Source organism: Electrophorus electricus, chromosome 7 (assembly GCF_013358815.1).
Source record: "Electrophorus electricus isolate fEleEle1 chromosome 7, fEleEle1.pri, whole genome shotgun sequence".
NCBI classification, from domain to species: Eukaryota; Metazoa; Chordata; class Actinopteri; order Gymnotiformes; family Gymnotidae; genus Electrophorus; species Electrophorus electricus.
Window position 1 is genome coordinate 19,166,464 of NC_049541.1, and position 15,801 is coordinate 19,182,264.

Below are 15,801 nucleotides of genomic sequence, written 5' to 3' on the forward strand. Positions count from 1 at the left end.
CCATACCTGTTCTAGTTGGATGGCAATCTAAAGTTATTGCCAGTGACATATCTCCTCTACATACTCTCATTACCTTTGTCTGCTTCTTGTTTATTCTCATATCATAGTCTTTACACACTAAAGAATAAAACCCTTGATAGCATACAATATAGTTTAAAACAATATATGTATACATTTCTAATAAATATGGATTATAAGAATGCTTTGCTAATGCAGTTAAAGCAGCTTGCCATGGCAACTTGGTATGATTTAGCTTCTCAATACTCCCAGGAGGGTCAGTTAGGAGAATCTATGGTATATTTAGTAGCCCAAAGATGTTAAAGTCTGATAATGGAAACCCTACTAGATCATTGTGCTTGGCATTCACATCCTTCAATAACAGCCAGAATGACCTTTTCCATTGGGCAATGCACTAAATGCCCAGGTTACAGAGGTAGATCACGACCCCAAGAACTGTGGGACATACTGTGGGACATGTGTGTGTTTGGGGGTGGTGTAGAAGACAGTATTTTGTGACATTACTGATAAAGACCACTGGATGTCTGTGGAGTAAAGGAGGAGGATGGATGGGAGATGAAGGCGTTAGAATTTCCAGAGCCCTGTGACCTCTGACCTAGCTCTGCACAGCAGGGTGTGACCAGTGCTGCAGCGAGCGTTTGATGAGATTGTACTGTTAGATTGTGGCTTGCCTTATAGTTTCTTGTTTATCAGCTGTTGCAAGGGCCAGGCGGAACCAAACAGTACCACAGTCACTGTCTCCCTTGCGCATCAGACGCAGGACCGACATTAGCAGTGCACAGTAATTACAGCTGTCACATTCAGTTCGGGACGAACAGGTCAGATAACTGGGAAGCACAGAGTCTGAGGGCACAGTGCGTCCTGTTCAGGCCCCTGCTCTGCTTAGCATTCTTTCCTTCATTCGTTATCATTATCTCTCTTGTTCACCCTCTCAGTCAATTGCTCTACAATTATATCAGTGGGATCGTTTTGTGTGTTGACACAGTTCCCTTCGCTGCTGTTCACCACGACAAAGATGATGGTGATTACAGGGAACGGCATGTGCGGAGGGTATTGTTTTAACGAAGAAACATTTTCACTCTCACATTTGCAGACACTGCAGTTTCACGTTGACCAGTTCTGCAGCCATCGCCTGAAGTCGGTCTAGCCAGGGCAGAGAAGAAAAGGTGTCTACTGACAAAACTGAATCACATTCTTTTTAATCTATAGGATTAGATCTGGAGACTCAGCCCGACTGCAGAAGGAAAATGGAGCTCTGAGTGCTTCTTTTCAGAGGTGGATCCCTATAATGGGCACTAAATACGTTTAAATGGCATATTTGATAAATCTTCCTATTTGTCAAACCTTCGTGTATCAAAATAGTGTCACAATAACCCACCAGCAACTCTTTCTCCTAGGCCATCCCCTTGTCTGCCATTGATTATGGAAAGTCATAACATTTTACTTTATTTCTAGAGTAATGTTCTGTGTTATGCTATATTACACCCCCCACCCACCCATCGTCATCACCTATTTTTCACCCATGTGGTCATTTCCTGCTGGGTAACCTCGTTAGTGGTCCCCCTTCCTAATGGGCTAACCAGGATTGATGCCCCTATGGCAACGATGCACAGGAAAAGCAGCATGCCTCAGCAGGGATAGTGGTCTCTCAGTGGTCTCTCCTCTGTTGGTGACCTGGACAACAGGCAGTATGAGAGTTTGCGCAAGACTGACTTCACTCTCAAAAATCCAGGCAACACAATACCATCTGGTTATATCCACCCTCCCTTTCTTGGGTGAGTCACACAACTCTTCACATTCTTATACTCATGGTAAATGGTCTTTTACCAAAACCTCTTGGCAACAACGTAAAGTTTGGCTTGTCTGGAAATTAGCAAACGAAAGTAAAGATGTTACTTTAATGAGCCAATCAAATGCAAAAAGCCTGATGTAACGCTGACAATGCAACCACAGACGTATCCTTTCATGTCCATTGATGTGAAAACATTTATTAGAAGTCTATGTTTCTTATAACTGCTACACACTTGGGTGGCTATCTAACAAACTGGACTAACATTTGGAGGGACAGTGTTTGACTGGTTTCGACGAATAATATGAGGGAATTGGAAAGGAAACAAAACAACTCTGCATGTCAGGTCTCTGACCTCTGCATCCATTTAGCCGTTTTTATGTGACTGCTCTCTGCAAAAAAGTTACAGTGCGGCCAGTCCATCATCCTTTTGATCCAGTACTTCTATACATGCTTTCAATAATGCCGGTGTTGTTATTGCTCCCGCTGGGTAGCTGTCAGCTGTTTGGGATCTAAGCATTCCTCCTTTTGGATTTACTGGAAATAAGTTCTCATAACATTAATTTCATCCAGCCACCTGCAGTACTGTAAAGGTCATATACAACAAGCCAACAGGAAGCACAGACAGTGTGAGGGCTTTAAATGTCACAAAGCTAGTCTTGTGCGCTCTCATTTCTTATGGTCGCAGTGGTCGCAAGGCGGATGCCGAAAACATAGAACAAAACTATCAAAGAATGTAAAACGGCATTAGCATAGAGGAAGACACAGACAAATGTAGTACAGTTCTACACACTGTAGGATACACGTCATGATTCCTGCATCCCTGTTGTAGTACAGTTCTACACACTGTAGGATGCACGTCATGATTCCTGCATCCCTGTTGTAGTACAGTTCTACACACTGTAGGATGCACGTCATGATTCCTGCATCCCTGTTGTAGTACAGTTCTACACACTGTAGGATGCACGTCATGATTCCTGCATCCCTGTTGTAGTACAGTTCTACACACTGTAGGATGCACGTCATGATTCCTGCATCCCTGTTGTAGTACAGTTCTACACACTGTAGGATGCACGTCATGATTCCTGCATCCCTGTTGTAGTACAGTTCTACACACTGTAGGATACACGTCATGATTCCTGCATCCCTGTCCTAATTACTGATTTTCCTCAGCTGTAGATCATTATACCTGTATATCCTGTTCACTTCTACTATGCCTGTGCACACTATGCCATGTTAATTGAATGTGCACTGAGTAGGGTTTTCTTATGCTGTCCTGTCTGTGTACCGATGTGCTTTGTTCTGTGATAGTCCCCTCTGTCATTGGCCGGATTGGTTACCTGTTTGGACTGCATTCTCTTGTATTTGACCTTCACCGGTATTTGACTATTACCTTATTTTCCCTGTCTGCTCCATATGTTTTGGCTGCTTTCTCTTTGGTTACTGACCCTCGCCTGGTTATTGAATACAGCTTTAGGTAAACCCCTTTATAATCAAACCAGCGCGTTCATTCCGCCCAGCGAGCGTCTGAGTGATGTCTGCAGCATTATAATACACTGCACAAAGCAAGTTCAAAACGGGTCTTGACAGGTTTCATTTCATTTCAGTGATGTGTGACCCGCCCAGTTCAGGGTTTTCCCTGCTCAGCACTCCATGCAGGTAAGGAAAGGGTGGGATGATTGTCTGATGTCCTAAATGAGGAGGGTGAAGAAAGACATTAAAACATTAAATTAAGCAGGACAGAAATTGGACAGCAGAACCAGAAGAATGGAGAAGTTTTTAAACTGTAGACGTGTTGCTGACACTCACAACAACCTGAAAGGCACTCAGGTAATTAAAAAACTAAACAAGCATATAAAGTTACCTTGCAAACTCTTAACTAATGTCCATTTGCTAACCGCAAGAAAATGCACAGAAAGTGCACACGAAGGCCCTCAATCATGCATGCACGCAATACAAACCCACAATTAGAACTTAAATAGAACAGAACAAACCTATAAATGGTTAGGAAAACATCTTCATCTGTTTGTCCATTAATAATCATTCAATGATAAAAATCAATAATGACAACAGGAGATGACAACTGGAGTGACACTCTTAGTCCTGCACTGAATATTCCACCCACTTAAAGTCTCCTGCACACATCCTCCTCTAGTCCTCTCCCCTCCCCTCCTCTCCTCCTCTAGTCCTCTCCCCTCCTCTGCTCTCCTCCTCTCCCCTCCTCTGCTCTCCTTTACTCCTCTCCTCTCATCCTCTCTTCTCCTCCTCTCCTCTCATCCTCTCCTCTCCTCCTCTCCTCTCCTCTCCTCTTCTCCTCTCATCCTCTCGTCTCCTCTCCTCTGGTTCTCTCCTCTCCCCTCCTCTCCTCTCCTTTACTCCTCTCCTCTCCTCTCATCCTCTCTTCTCCTCTTCTCCTCTCATCCTCTCCTCTCCTCTCCTCTCCTCTCCTCTCCTCCTCTCCTCTCCTTTCCTCTCATCTTCTCGTCTCCTCTCCTCTCCTCCTCTCCTCTCCTCCTCTCCTCTCATCCTCTCGTCTCCTCTCCTCTGGTTCTCTCCTCTCCCCTCCTCTCCTCTCCTTTACTCCTCTCCTCTCCTCTCCTCTCATCCTCTCTTCTCCTCCTCTCCTCTCATCCTCTCCTCTCCTCCTCTCCTCTCCTCCTCTGCTCTCCTCTCCTCTCCTCTCCTCCTCTCCTCTCGTCCTCTCCTCTCCTCCTCTCCTCTCATCCTCTCGTCTCCTCTCCTCTGGTTCTCTCCTCTCCTCTCCTCTGTAAATGTTTACATGTCAGATAAGTGGGCCATATATTCTGGAAAAGAGAGAAAACAAATGCAAGCGTTAATCAACCCCAACTTGAAAGAGCCATATGAAACTAATGTGAACCAGAAGGATACGTCCAGGGTTAAATGTGCAGTGCTACTGCCTCTGTGCTTAAAGAAATGACAGTTGACCCAGGCTCCATCAGCAAGTGAGGACGGTCACGTAACCTGGATGCCTTTCCACTAATTCCATTCAGCCTCGTCTCCTGCATTGCTAATGCAGCTGGATCGCTGTCTGCATTGCAAGCAGTTTGGATTTCACGTTTACCAGCTCAGGGCTGTCTGCAGCGTGCAGTGTTAAGCCTGGTGGGTGGGTGTGTGGGTCGCAGCATGTGTTGACCTGGCTGTTCAAACTGCTCTCAGGGTTGTTGTTAGGTGTGATTTGTAACCACAAGAAGAATGGGACAAACAACTGGTCAGGTCATATGCCAGGAAGTCAGCTCTGCTTTTGTTTTAAAGTATTCAGAAACTTTATTAATAATAATAATAATAATAATAATAATAATAATAATTAAGCCCGATCTGTACCTTGAGTACTTTGAACCTCAAGTACGGCTTGGCTTCAAGTCTTGTGGAGGCCAAGCATGGAGACTATTCTCTGTCCTGGCTCCCAGATGGTGGATTGAACGTCCTCTGGCTGTTCGGACAGCAGAGTCCCTTTCTGTCTTCAAACAGAAACAGACTGAAGACCCATCTATTCGTGGAAGATTTAAATGACCACTGATCCTGCTCCTCTGTTGACTAACTGAAACTCTAGCACTTATTATAGGTTATTGTTTAGTGCTTATACGTGTTTCGCCCTTGTATGCATCAGCGTGGATCCCTGTACAGTATTCTAGTTCACTGGCATCTTAAACTCTAACCTGCTGTACTGATTAGGATGACAAAGCATTTTTGTAAGTCACTCTGGATAAGAGCATCTACCAAATGCCATAAATGTAAATGTAATGATTATTATTATAATAAAAAAATAATATTAATACTAATAATAAACTTTATTTATATAAAATATTTAAACACACTTTATAAATTGCTTTATAGAGAAGTCACAATTAAAATAAAATAAAATAATAGTGAATAATTAAATGAAAGATTAAAGGAATGAATGAATTGAATTAAAAATATAAATAATAAAATAGTATAATATATAAATGTAATATAAATATGTGGTTATCGTGTTTGCCTGTCAGCCTGTCAGGTCTTGGGTTCGAGTCCCTCTCTGGGTGGAGTTTCCATGTTCTCCCTGTGTTTGGGTGGGTTTCCTCTGGGGTTTCCTACCATAGTCCAAAAAAATGGAAGTTAGGTCAATTGGATATCCCAATAAATTGTCCTGGAGTGTGTATACAAACGCCCAGTGATGAGTACCCTAATAAAGTTGTCCTAGTGTGTGTGTGAATGATTGTGTGTCTGCATGCCCATTGGTGGGTGGTGCTCTGTCCTGGGTGCTGTGCACAATTGGCTGCTGCTCCTCACTGGTCTGTGACTGAATGCAAAAGCTGTGTGTGTGTGTGTGTGTTAATTGTGTGTTAATTGTAAAGTGCTTGAAAAGAACTATATAACTATAACTTCATTCATTCATTCAGAGGTACAGTTGTAATTGAAAACTGGTGCACAGTTAAAAATGTATGGGAGATCTAAAAGAAACATGCTTGATGGCATAGCCCAAAGCCTGCTAGGATATGTCTTCCCTAGATCCCTGAAGAGATATAATCATCTCTCAATCCTTGAGAGAATATCAGATTTGATTAAATGAAACAATCTTATCAACACAATCTTCCCTTAATTCTGCAGAGGATGCCAGCCTTCACTCAGTCCTTCATAGGATAACACAGTCTTCCCTCAATACTGGAAAAGAATAAGTTCACATAGAGGATAACACAATCTGCTCCAAATCCCTGAGAGGATACCAGTCTTCTCTCAATCCATGAGAGGATAACAGTGTTCTCAGAATCACAAACACCTATTGCAACACAGTCATCTCTCAGTCCCTGAGAGGATATGTCTTCTCCCAATCCCTGAGCGTTTTATCAGTCTTAACTCAGTCCTGAGGTGCTTAATTAAAGGCCTTTGAAATAGAACATTTTTAACTTTCTTCTTGAAAAGTGTTTAAGTCGCTAAGGGCCCACATGTCGTCTGGGAGAGAATTCCAGAGTTTGGAGCCATGGTAGCAGAAGGCAACCTCTGAGTGCTTTAGATGGCTGATGGCACCATCAACATGTTTTTGTCAGCTGATCTGAGTGTTAGTGGGGGTGCGTGCTTCGTGATCACACTGCTAACATATAGGGGAGCAAGACCATGTAAATACTTGAAAATATTTTAAATTCATTTATATTCTATTCTATTCAATTCTGACACAGATAGCCAGTGCTAGTCTTTAAGGATGGGTATAATGTGATCTCTCATCTTAGTGTGTGCTAGCACTCTGCCACTGCAGTTTGAACCATCTGTAGGCTTGAGAAGGTATTCTTAGGGGGTTCTGCATGCAGTGCATTACAGTAGTCCAGATGTGGAGATACAAATGCATGGAAGAGTTTTTCACCATCAGTTGCCGTGAGCATATTCCTGACCTTGGCTATGCTATGAAAATGACAGAACACTGTTCTAGAAATATTGCTGACATGGTGTTTAAATTTAAGATCACAGTCAAATGTAACACCTAGGTCTTTGATATAGTGTTGGGCCTTAACTGATAGTTGTCCAGATAATTGACTGTATCATTATGCTCAGAAGCATTCACCATGATAAATTCCACGTTGTTGTCACTGAGTGGTATGAAAAATATGACCCATCCAAGACTTGATATCTTTTAGCCAGTTGAAAATCAGTTCAATGGGACCCTAGAGATCTGCAGCTAGGGATGTATAAAATTGTGTGTCATCTCCATACTGGTGAAATGAAATATTATATTTACTGGCGATTGTGGGCAGTGGAAGCATATGGAATTAAAGAGTGCTGGCCCTAAAATTGAGTCTTGGAGTACACCACTGGATAGCAGATGGCATTTAGAGATGCTTTCACCAAGTGTGACACAGTACTCGCGAATGGTTAGATATGATTTAAACCAGTTGAAGGCAATACCAGTTAAGTCAAACCAATGTCTCAGGAGGTTTAGCAGGATATGATGGTCTACCATGGCAAATGCAGCACTGAGCTCAAGAAGAACTAATATAGACAAGGTTACTAGCATCACAGTTTAGTCTAAGATCATTCAGGATTATGGTTAGCATGGTTTCTGTGCTATGGTGAACCCTAAAGCCAGACTGAAAGGTCACATTTAGTTTGTTACTATTTAAATATTCTTGAACTTGAAGAGAGACCACCTTCCCAATAATCTTTCCTGGAAATTGGATGTTAAAGATCGGTCTGTGATTACTGAGGTTACCAGTGTCTAGGTTGTTCTTCTTTAGAACTGCTATTTTTAGACCTTGCAGGTAAATTGCTTGTGACAGATTGACAGTATTAACAATATCTTTCATTTTGTGGATAGGGTGTCTAAAAGACAGCTAGTAGTAGTTAATAATGAGATCACTTTTGTAAAGTTCAATGTCAATACCTAAGAATTCAGATGCATGCTGGTGTGCTAAGACCTAGCAAGTTGATGGGGGCTGTTATCCTTGTATAATTCTGCTCCTAATGCAAGAGATTTTGCTATCAAATGTTACCTAACAGCAATTTCCTTGGTAGCGTATAATAATGCTATTATTCAAGTTGAACTCACTCTCTACTGTTAATGACTGACAAATGGCCTGTTCTGTATTGTTTAAAATGAGGGTATCGGCAAATGTTTACAGACTGAGAAGGAGAAGGAACAGAGGGGTCATGAACTTCCAAGCAAATCCCTTTTTCTTTGCCAGGTACGCTGGAGTCAAGTGTGGCTCTGCAAGATTTGTGGTGATCCAAGCAGAGCAGCTCATTCCCTGACAAGATGACGGATGCTGTGGGAATTTAATTTCCCCACAGTGCATAAACCAGGATGCCGAAAACCTCAAAGGCACAATGACAAGAACGCAACAATTCATTCAACTGTCGATAATTCACATGCATGCATCTATACGTTCACACACACACACACACACACACACACACACACACACACACACACACACACACACACACACACACACGTGTGCGCTTGCACGTGGCGTGACGCTTCTTCCCACTGCCACATATGCACGCCACTGTCCAACGTTCTGACTGGACTGGTCCTGCACGTTTGTGCTGAGGCAGCCTGCTGGACCCAACGCATCCTCTTGCTGAAGAGTGAACTCTGCAACACGTGACAAACAAATATCACAGTGACAAATGAGCTGGAAAATCCACCAGTTGTCTGTTTAGTACCACGATAAATTGCTGACATGCCGCCACACAGCGGGGGTGCACGGCCCCAGACAAGAAGGTAGCAGTCCCACAGCGTGGAGCATTTGCCCTGCATGACGATATCTGAACCGACCTATAAAGGCCTTGATAATTACATCATGAGTTGCACCTGGTGTTAGAACAGTAAAAAATCCAAATCGCTGGGACTCCTGAGCTGCTGGACCTGCAGGTGATGAACATGAAAATGAAATAGAACTAATATTGCATGTTGTGGTGCCTGTGGAACTTGACATGCATGTTCTCTGAACACAGGTGCAGAACACCTTGTTGCAAGAATGTCAGGTGATGTCTTTGTAGGATGTCTCCCTGTACTACTCCTCTTTGGGGTTGGCAGGAGAGAGCTGATGTTCATGCCAAAAACCTGCAGAACCTCTCAAGAGAAAGTGTTTTCATGGAATGTACTGCAGTAAAATGCTGCGATTAGCTGGGAAAAGATACAAATAGGAAGAACATTCCAGAAGTGTAAAATGATGGAGCCAATCACAACTCACATCTGCTCTTTATCAACCTCTCTCTCTCTCTCTCTCTCTCTCTCTCTCTCTCTCACAAACACACACACACACACACACACACACACACACACACACACACACACACACACACACACACAAACACACACACACACACACACACACACACACACACACACACACACACACACTTCTCCAGAGATAAGAGACGAAAAAAGAGAAGAAAGATTTGAGATGCCAAAAAACACAGACTGGTCAAAATTTTGTCTTGGACAAAATCAGGTGACATTGTTGCTTGGCCATGGCCAAGTGTGAGAGTCAATTCAGAGCTAAAGCTTCCAGTTTTTACTGCTCCTGAACGTTCTCCACAGATCTTATGTAAACTCTCCTCTGAGCCACTGAATTATGCCTGGAAATACTGTTTGTACAAAACAAACACATAAACCCTTTGGGAACATGTGGGCCATAAAGCCTCCTCTGGCACCATCTCTCAAATTAGAATGGACGGTGGGATGTTTGTGTGTGCTAATCTGCTAGTGAAACAACAGCTGAGAAAGACAAAACCATTTATCTATTTATCAAGCTTATTGTAGGGTTTCGAGGACACTTAATATCCCTCATATTCAGACGTTACATTTATTCTGGTTTTATAGTTGATTGTAGTAGTATATTGACATATATATAGAGTCTGACAAAATATTTGTCACAAATATTTGCTACTTCTTTCATGTCTTTGGTATCAAGAATGGAGAAGGTGTAGAGTTTTTCAACCGTAGAAGGTACCTGAAAGGTACTTTGGTTGTTGGGTAACGGAAAATCAGGTACTCAGGTAATTTGTAACTTTCACAACAACCCAAAAGGCACTCAGATAATTAAAAATCTAAACAAGGATATAAAAAGAGCTGTACGTTTCCATGCAAACTTTTAACTAATGTCTTCTTGCTAACTGCGGGTAAATGCACAAAATGTGAAAAGGTGTTTGCCCACCCCAGATAATGCAACCAAACCAAAGAGGAAATTAGGATCAATGATCAATAATTCATTTGGGCCAGACACATCCAATCAAAATCTAACTTTTGGCCTTTCAATAATTCAGTAAGTGACAAAGAACCCAAGAACAACATCTGAAGATCTGCAGGCATCTCTTGCCTCAGCTAAGGTCAGCGTTTATGACTCAACCATCAAAAGAACACTGGACAAGAATGGGGCCCATGGAGAATCTGCATGGCGGAAACTGTCGCCAAGCAGGAAGAATGTAAATGATCTCCTCAAGTTCTCCAACAAATGCCTAGATGGGCCTGGAACGATGTGTCCTGGTCCGATAAACTACGGTGGAGTTTTGGGCTGACATAGGCCTCGTTACGTCTGGAGGAAACCTGAAACTGCTTTTCAAAGTAAGAACTTTGTACCAACTGTGAAGCATGGTGATAATATGACGATACTTAAGGGATACTTTGCTGCACCAGGTCCTGGATCTCATGCTGTCAGTGAGGTAACTATGAATTCATCTCTGACATAGCTCGCATCTGCTTACGTTGTACCTCTGGATACCATCCAATCACTTTGTTTACTCTTGTTCCACTTCATTTTCCTTTATTCTCTCAGTTAGTCCATTGTTTCTTTTTCATTCAGTGTCCTTTAACGGTTCTTTTCCTAAATCCTGTTCTTTTCCTAAAAAGGCTCTGTGGCACGGAGCAGAGCTGCAGACTTAGACCACCACGAGACAAGGTGCGGTGTCCAACACAGGATTCTCTTTCCTGCACTCATGGCCATAGTCATCACACGAAAACAGCAGGTTAAAGGGCATAGAGGAAAAACACGGCTACAGTTACGAGGCCTCCACACACTCTGGGAAAACCGCTGGAGAATAGTGCAGAGCTCCATGGAAGCATTACAAATTAAGGGAGTTAAAAGCAAAATGTAGGATGAGAGTGGATGGCAATAGATAGGATGAAAGGATGAAGTTATGGAGGAGGGAGTGAGAAAAAGAGAGGGGGAAGAAAATGGAGGAGAACAGAAGCAGTGGTAAAGTAATTAGCAAAGTACTATGGGAAAGCAGTTAGGGTTAGAGTACAGTGGGTTAGAGAAGAGTGGCTTAGAGTACAGTGGGTTAGAGAAGAGTGGCTTAGAGTACAGTGGGTTAGAGTACAGTGGGTTAGAGAAGAGTGGCTTAGAGTACAGTGGGTTAGAGAAGAGTGGCTTAGAGTACAGTGGGTTAGAGTACAGTGGGTTAGAGAAGAGTGGCTTAGAGTACAGTGGGTTAGAGAAGAGTGGGTTAGAGAACAGTGGGTTAGAGAAGAGTGGGTTAGAGAAGAGTGGCTTAGAGTACAGTGGGTTAGAGAAGAGTGGCTTAGAGTACAGTGGGTTAGAGAAGAGTGGGTTAGAGTACAGTGGGTTAGAGAAGAGTGGCTTAGAGTACAGTGGGTTAGAGAAGAGTGGGTTAGAGAAGAGTGGCTTAGAGTACAGTGGGTTAGAGAAGAGTGGGATAGAGAAGAGTGGGTTAGAGTACAGTGGGTTAGAGAAGAGTGGGTTAGAGAAGAGTGGGTTAGAGAAGAGTGGCTTAGAGTACAGTGGGTTAGAGAAGAGTGGGTTAGAGAAGAGTGGCTTAGAGTACAGTGGGTTAGAGAAGAGTGGGTTAGAGTACAGTGGGTTAGAGAAGAGTGGCTTAGAGTACAGTGGGTTAGAGAAGAGTGGGTTAGAGAAGAGTGGCTTAGAGTACAGTGGGTTAGAGAAGAGTGGGATAGAGAAGAGTGGCTTAGAGTACAGTGGGTTAGAGAAGAGTGGCTTAGAGAAGAGTGGCTTAGAGTACAGTGGGTTAGAGAAGAGTGGGTTAGAGAAGAGTGGGTTAGAGTACAGTGGGTTAGAGAAGAGTGGGTTAGAGAAGAGTGGGTTAGAGAAGAGTGGCTTAGAGTACAGTGGGTTAGAGAAGAGTGGGTTAGAGAAGAGTGGCTTAGAGTACAGTGGGTTAGAGAAGAGTGGGATAGAGAAGAGTGGCTTAGAGTACAGTGGGTTAGAGAAGAGTGGGTTAGAGAAGAGTGGCTTAGAGTACAGTGGGTTAGAGAAGAGTGGGTTAGAGAAGAGTGGGTTAGAGTACAGTGGGTTAGAGAAGAGTGGGTTAGAGAAGAGTGGGTTAGAGAAGAGTGGCTTAGAGTACAGTGGGTTAGAGAAGAGTGGGTTAGAGAAGAGTGGCTTAGAGTACAGTGGGTTAGAGAAGAGTGGGATAGAGAAGAGTGGCTTAGAGTACAGTGGGTTAGAGAAGAGTGGGTTAGAGAAGAGTGGCTTAGAGTACAGTGGGTTAGAGAAGAGTGGGTTAGAGAAGAGTGGCTTAGAGTACAGTGGGTTAGAGAAGAGTGGGTTAGAGAAGAGTGGCTTAGAGTACAGTGGGTTAGAGAAGAGTGGCTTAGAGTACAGTGGGTTAGAGAAGAGTGGGTTAGAGAAGAGTGGCTTAGAGTACAGTGGGTTAGAGAAGAGTGGGTTAGAGAAGAGTGGCTTAGAGTACAGTGGGTTAGAGAAGAGTGGGTTAGAGAAGAGTGGCTTAGAGTACAGTGGGTTAGAGAAGAGTGGGTTAGAGAAGAGTGGCTTAGAGTACAATGGGTTAGAGTACAGTGGGTTAGAGTACAGTGGGTTAGAGAAGAGTGGGTTAGAGAAGAGTGGCTTAGAGTACAGTGGGTTAGAGTACAGTGGGTTAGAGTACAGTGGGTTAGAGAAGAGTGGCTTAGAGTACAGTGGGTTAGAGAAGAGTGGGTTAGAGAAGAGTGGCTTAGAGTACAGTGGGTTAGAGAAGAGTGGGTTAGAGAAGAGTGGCTTAGAGTACAGTGGGTTAGAGAAGAGTGGCTTAGAGTACAGTGGGTTAGAGAAGAGTGGGTTAGAGAAGAGTGGCTTAGAGTACAGTGGGTTAGAGAAGAGTGGGTTAGAGAAGAGTGGCTTAGAGTACAGTGGGTTAGAGAAGAGTGGGTTAGAGAAGAGTGGCTTAGAGTACAGTGGGTTAGAGAAGAGTGGGTTAGAGAAGAGTGGCTTAGAGTACAATGGGTTAGAGTACAGTGGGTTAGAGTACAGTGGGTTAGAGAAGAGTGGGTTAGAGAAGAGTGGCTTAGAGTACAGTGGGTTAGAGTACAGTGGGTTAGAGTACAGTGGGTTAGAGAAGAGTGGGTTAGAGAAGAGTGGCTTAGAGTACAGTGGGTTAGAGTACAGTGGGTTAGAGAAGAGTGGGTTAGAGAAGAGTGGCTTAGAGTACAGTGGGTTAGAGTACAGTGGGTTAGAGTACAGTGGGTTAAAGTACAGTGGGTTAGAGAAGAGTGGGTTACAGTACAGTGGGTCGTAAGATTTGCAAATGGGCTTTCATAATAAGAGCCCTTTCAAAATGTGCATGTATATGTATGCATGATTGTAAAGAGGACATTTATAGGTTGTGTCATACATGTGTGCCACAAGTTCATGATATCGGTGTGTGTGTGTTTATGTGTGTGTGGTCAGAAGTTGGTAATGAAAGCTACTCTGGAATGGGCTTCATGCCTATGGACCACCATACACACACAAATACAGACAAGTTGGTAATGAAAGCTACTCTGGAATGGGCTTCATGTCTATGGACCACCATACACACACAGATACACACACACATACACACACACACACACACACACACACACACACACACACACACATACACACATACACATACACACACACATACACACATGCACAGACACACACACAAATACACACACCGACAAACACTCTCACATACACACATGCACAAACACACACACACACACGCACACACACACACACACACACACACACACACACACACACACACACACACACACACACACACACACAGACAAGGCATCTCTGACTTAGCTAAGTAGCTAACAATAGTTAACTAACAGTAACTAACAATTTTCAAAAACATGCACACAGGATTCTACAAGTGGGGAGAAAATCACACAAAGATTTGAGGAAGAACGGGGATTAATGAAGCAGAAAAGGGTCTCAGTGAGTCTTTACTGAGGGTCTCAGCCTGTCTTTACTGAGGGTCTCAGCGTGTCTTTACTGAGGGTCTCAGCCTGTCTTTACTGAGGGTCTCAGTGTGTCTTTACTGAGGGTCTCAGCCTGTCTTTACTGAGGGTCTCAGCATGTCTTTACTGAGGGCCTCAGCATGTCTTTACTGAGGGTCTCAGCCTGTTTTTACTGAGGGTCTCAACGTGTCTTTACTGAGGGTCTCAGCGTGTCTTTACTGAGGGCCTCAGCATGTCTTTACTTAGGGTCTCAGCCTGTTTTTACTGAGGGTCTCAACGTGTCTTTACTGAGGGTCTCAGCGTGTCTTTACTGAGGGCCTCAGCATGTCTTTACTGAGGGTCTCAGCATGTCTTTACTGAGGGTCTTAGCCTGTCTTTAGCACTAAGTCTACCTAAAGGGTTATGACCAGGAGCTATAAAAAGAAAAACCGGATAAGGGTAAATCCTGCAGATAAACCTAATGCCTCACACAACACACACACACACACACACACACACACACACACACACACACACACACACACACACACACACACACACAACAAAGCTCTCTAATAACAGAAGTCCTTCCTTTCACTCGAATGATGACATCTCCTGTGTGATTTAGTTAATTATTGTCTTTAAACTTAAAAATAAACCACGTGGCCATCTGTGTGTTACGGGTGTGAGAAATGTAGTGGGATTATTGAGCCTACTTTACATGACTGCAGCAGAGTACTACAGAAACAACCCTCAGTGAATTTTCTCTTATAAAGCAATCATAAATTACCTAGTTAACTTTACAAACAAAATTGCACAGTCGCTGCTAACAACAACGGAAGGGCACCAGGTTCTCTGTGAATAACGATGTGTGTGTGTAGTTTGAATGAGTGAATCAGGATGAGAATCAAAGACTGATGCAACCTGAAGCATAATGATGGCAGGCCTGTGATACAGCACCCACAGTTAGACTCACACGTGCCAACATGTCCTCTCAAGATGGAGAGTGAAGCATGTAAACTGCACACACACGCATGCCAGCCACTGGTTGGCTTGATAAATTCAAGGCCTGTTAGGAATGAGATTAGACAGCAAACTGCCCGAAGAAGTACAGAATACGTGCATGTGTGTGCGCGCGTGCGTGCGGGTCTGCTTAGTCTTGATTGTACAGGACTAGCCTACTAGCCTTGACTCTACAGGTCTCGTGCTGAGAGTATTAAATAAATCTGTGAGAGAGACCTTATGCTCCTTAGTCTGCTGAGTCTTATTCCTCCCAATCACTTTAGTTTCTTTCTTTCTCTCTCTCTTTTTATAGAGCAGAGTTGCACTCCTG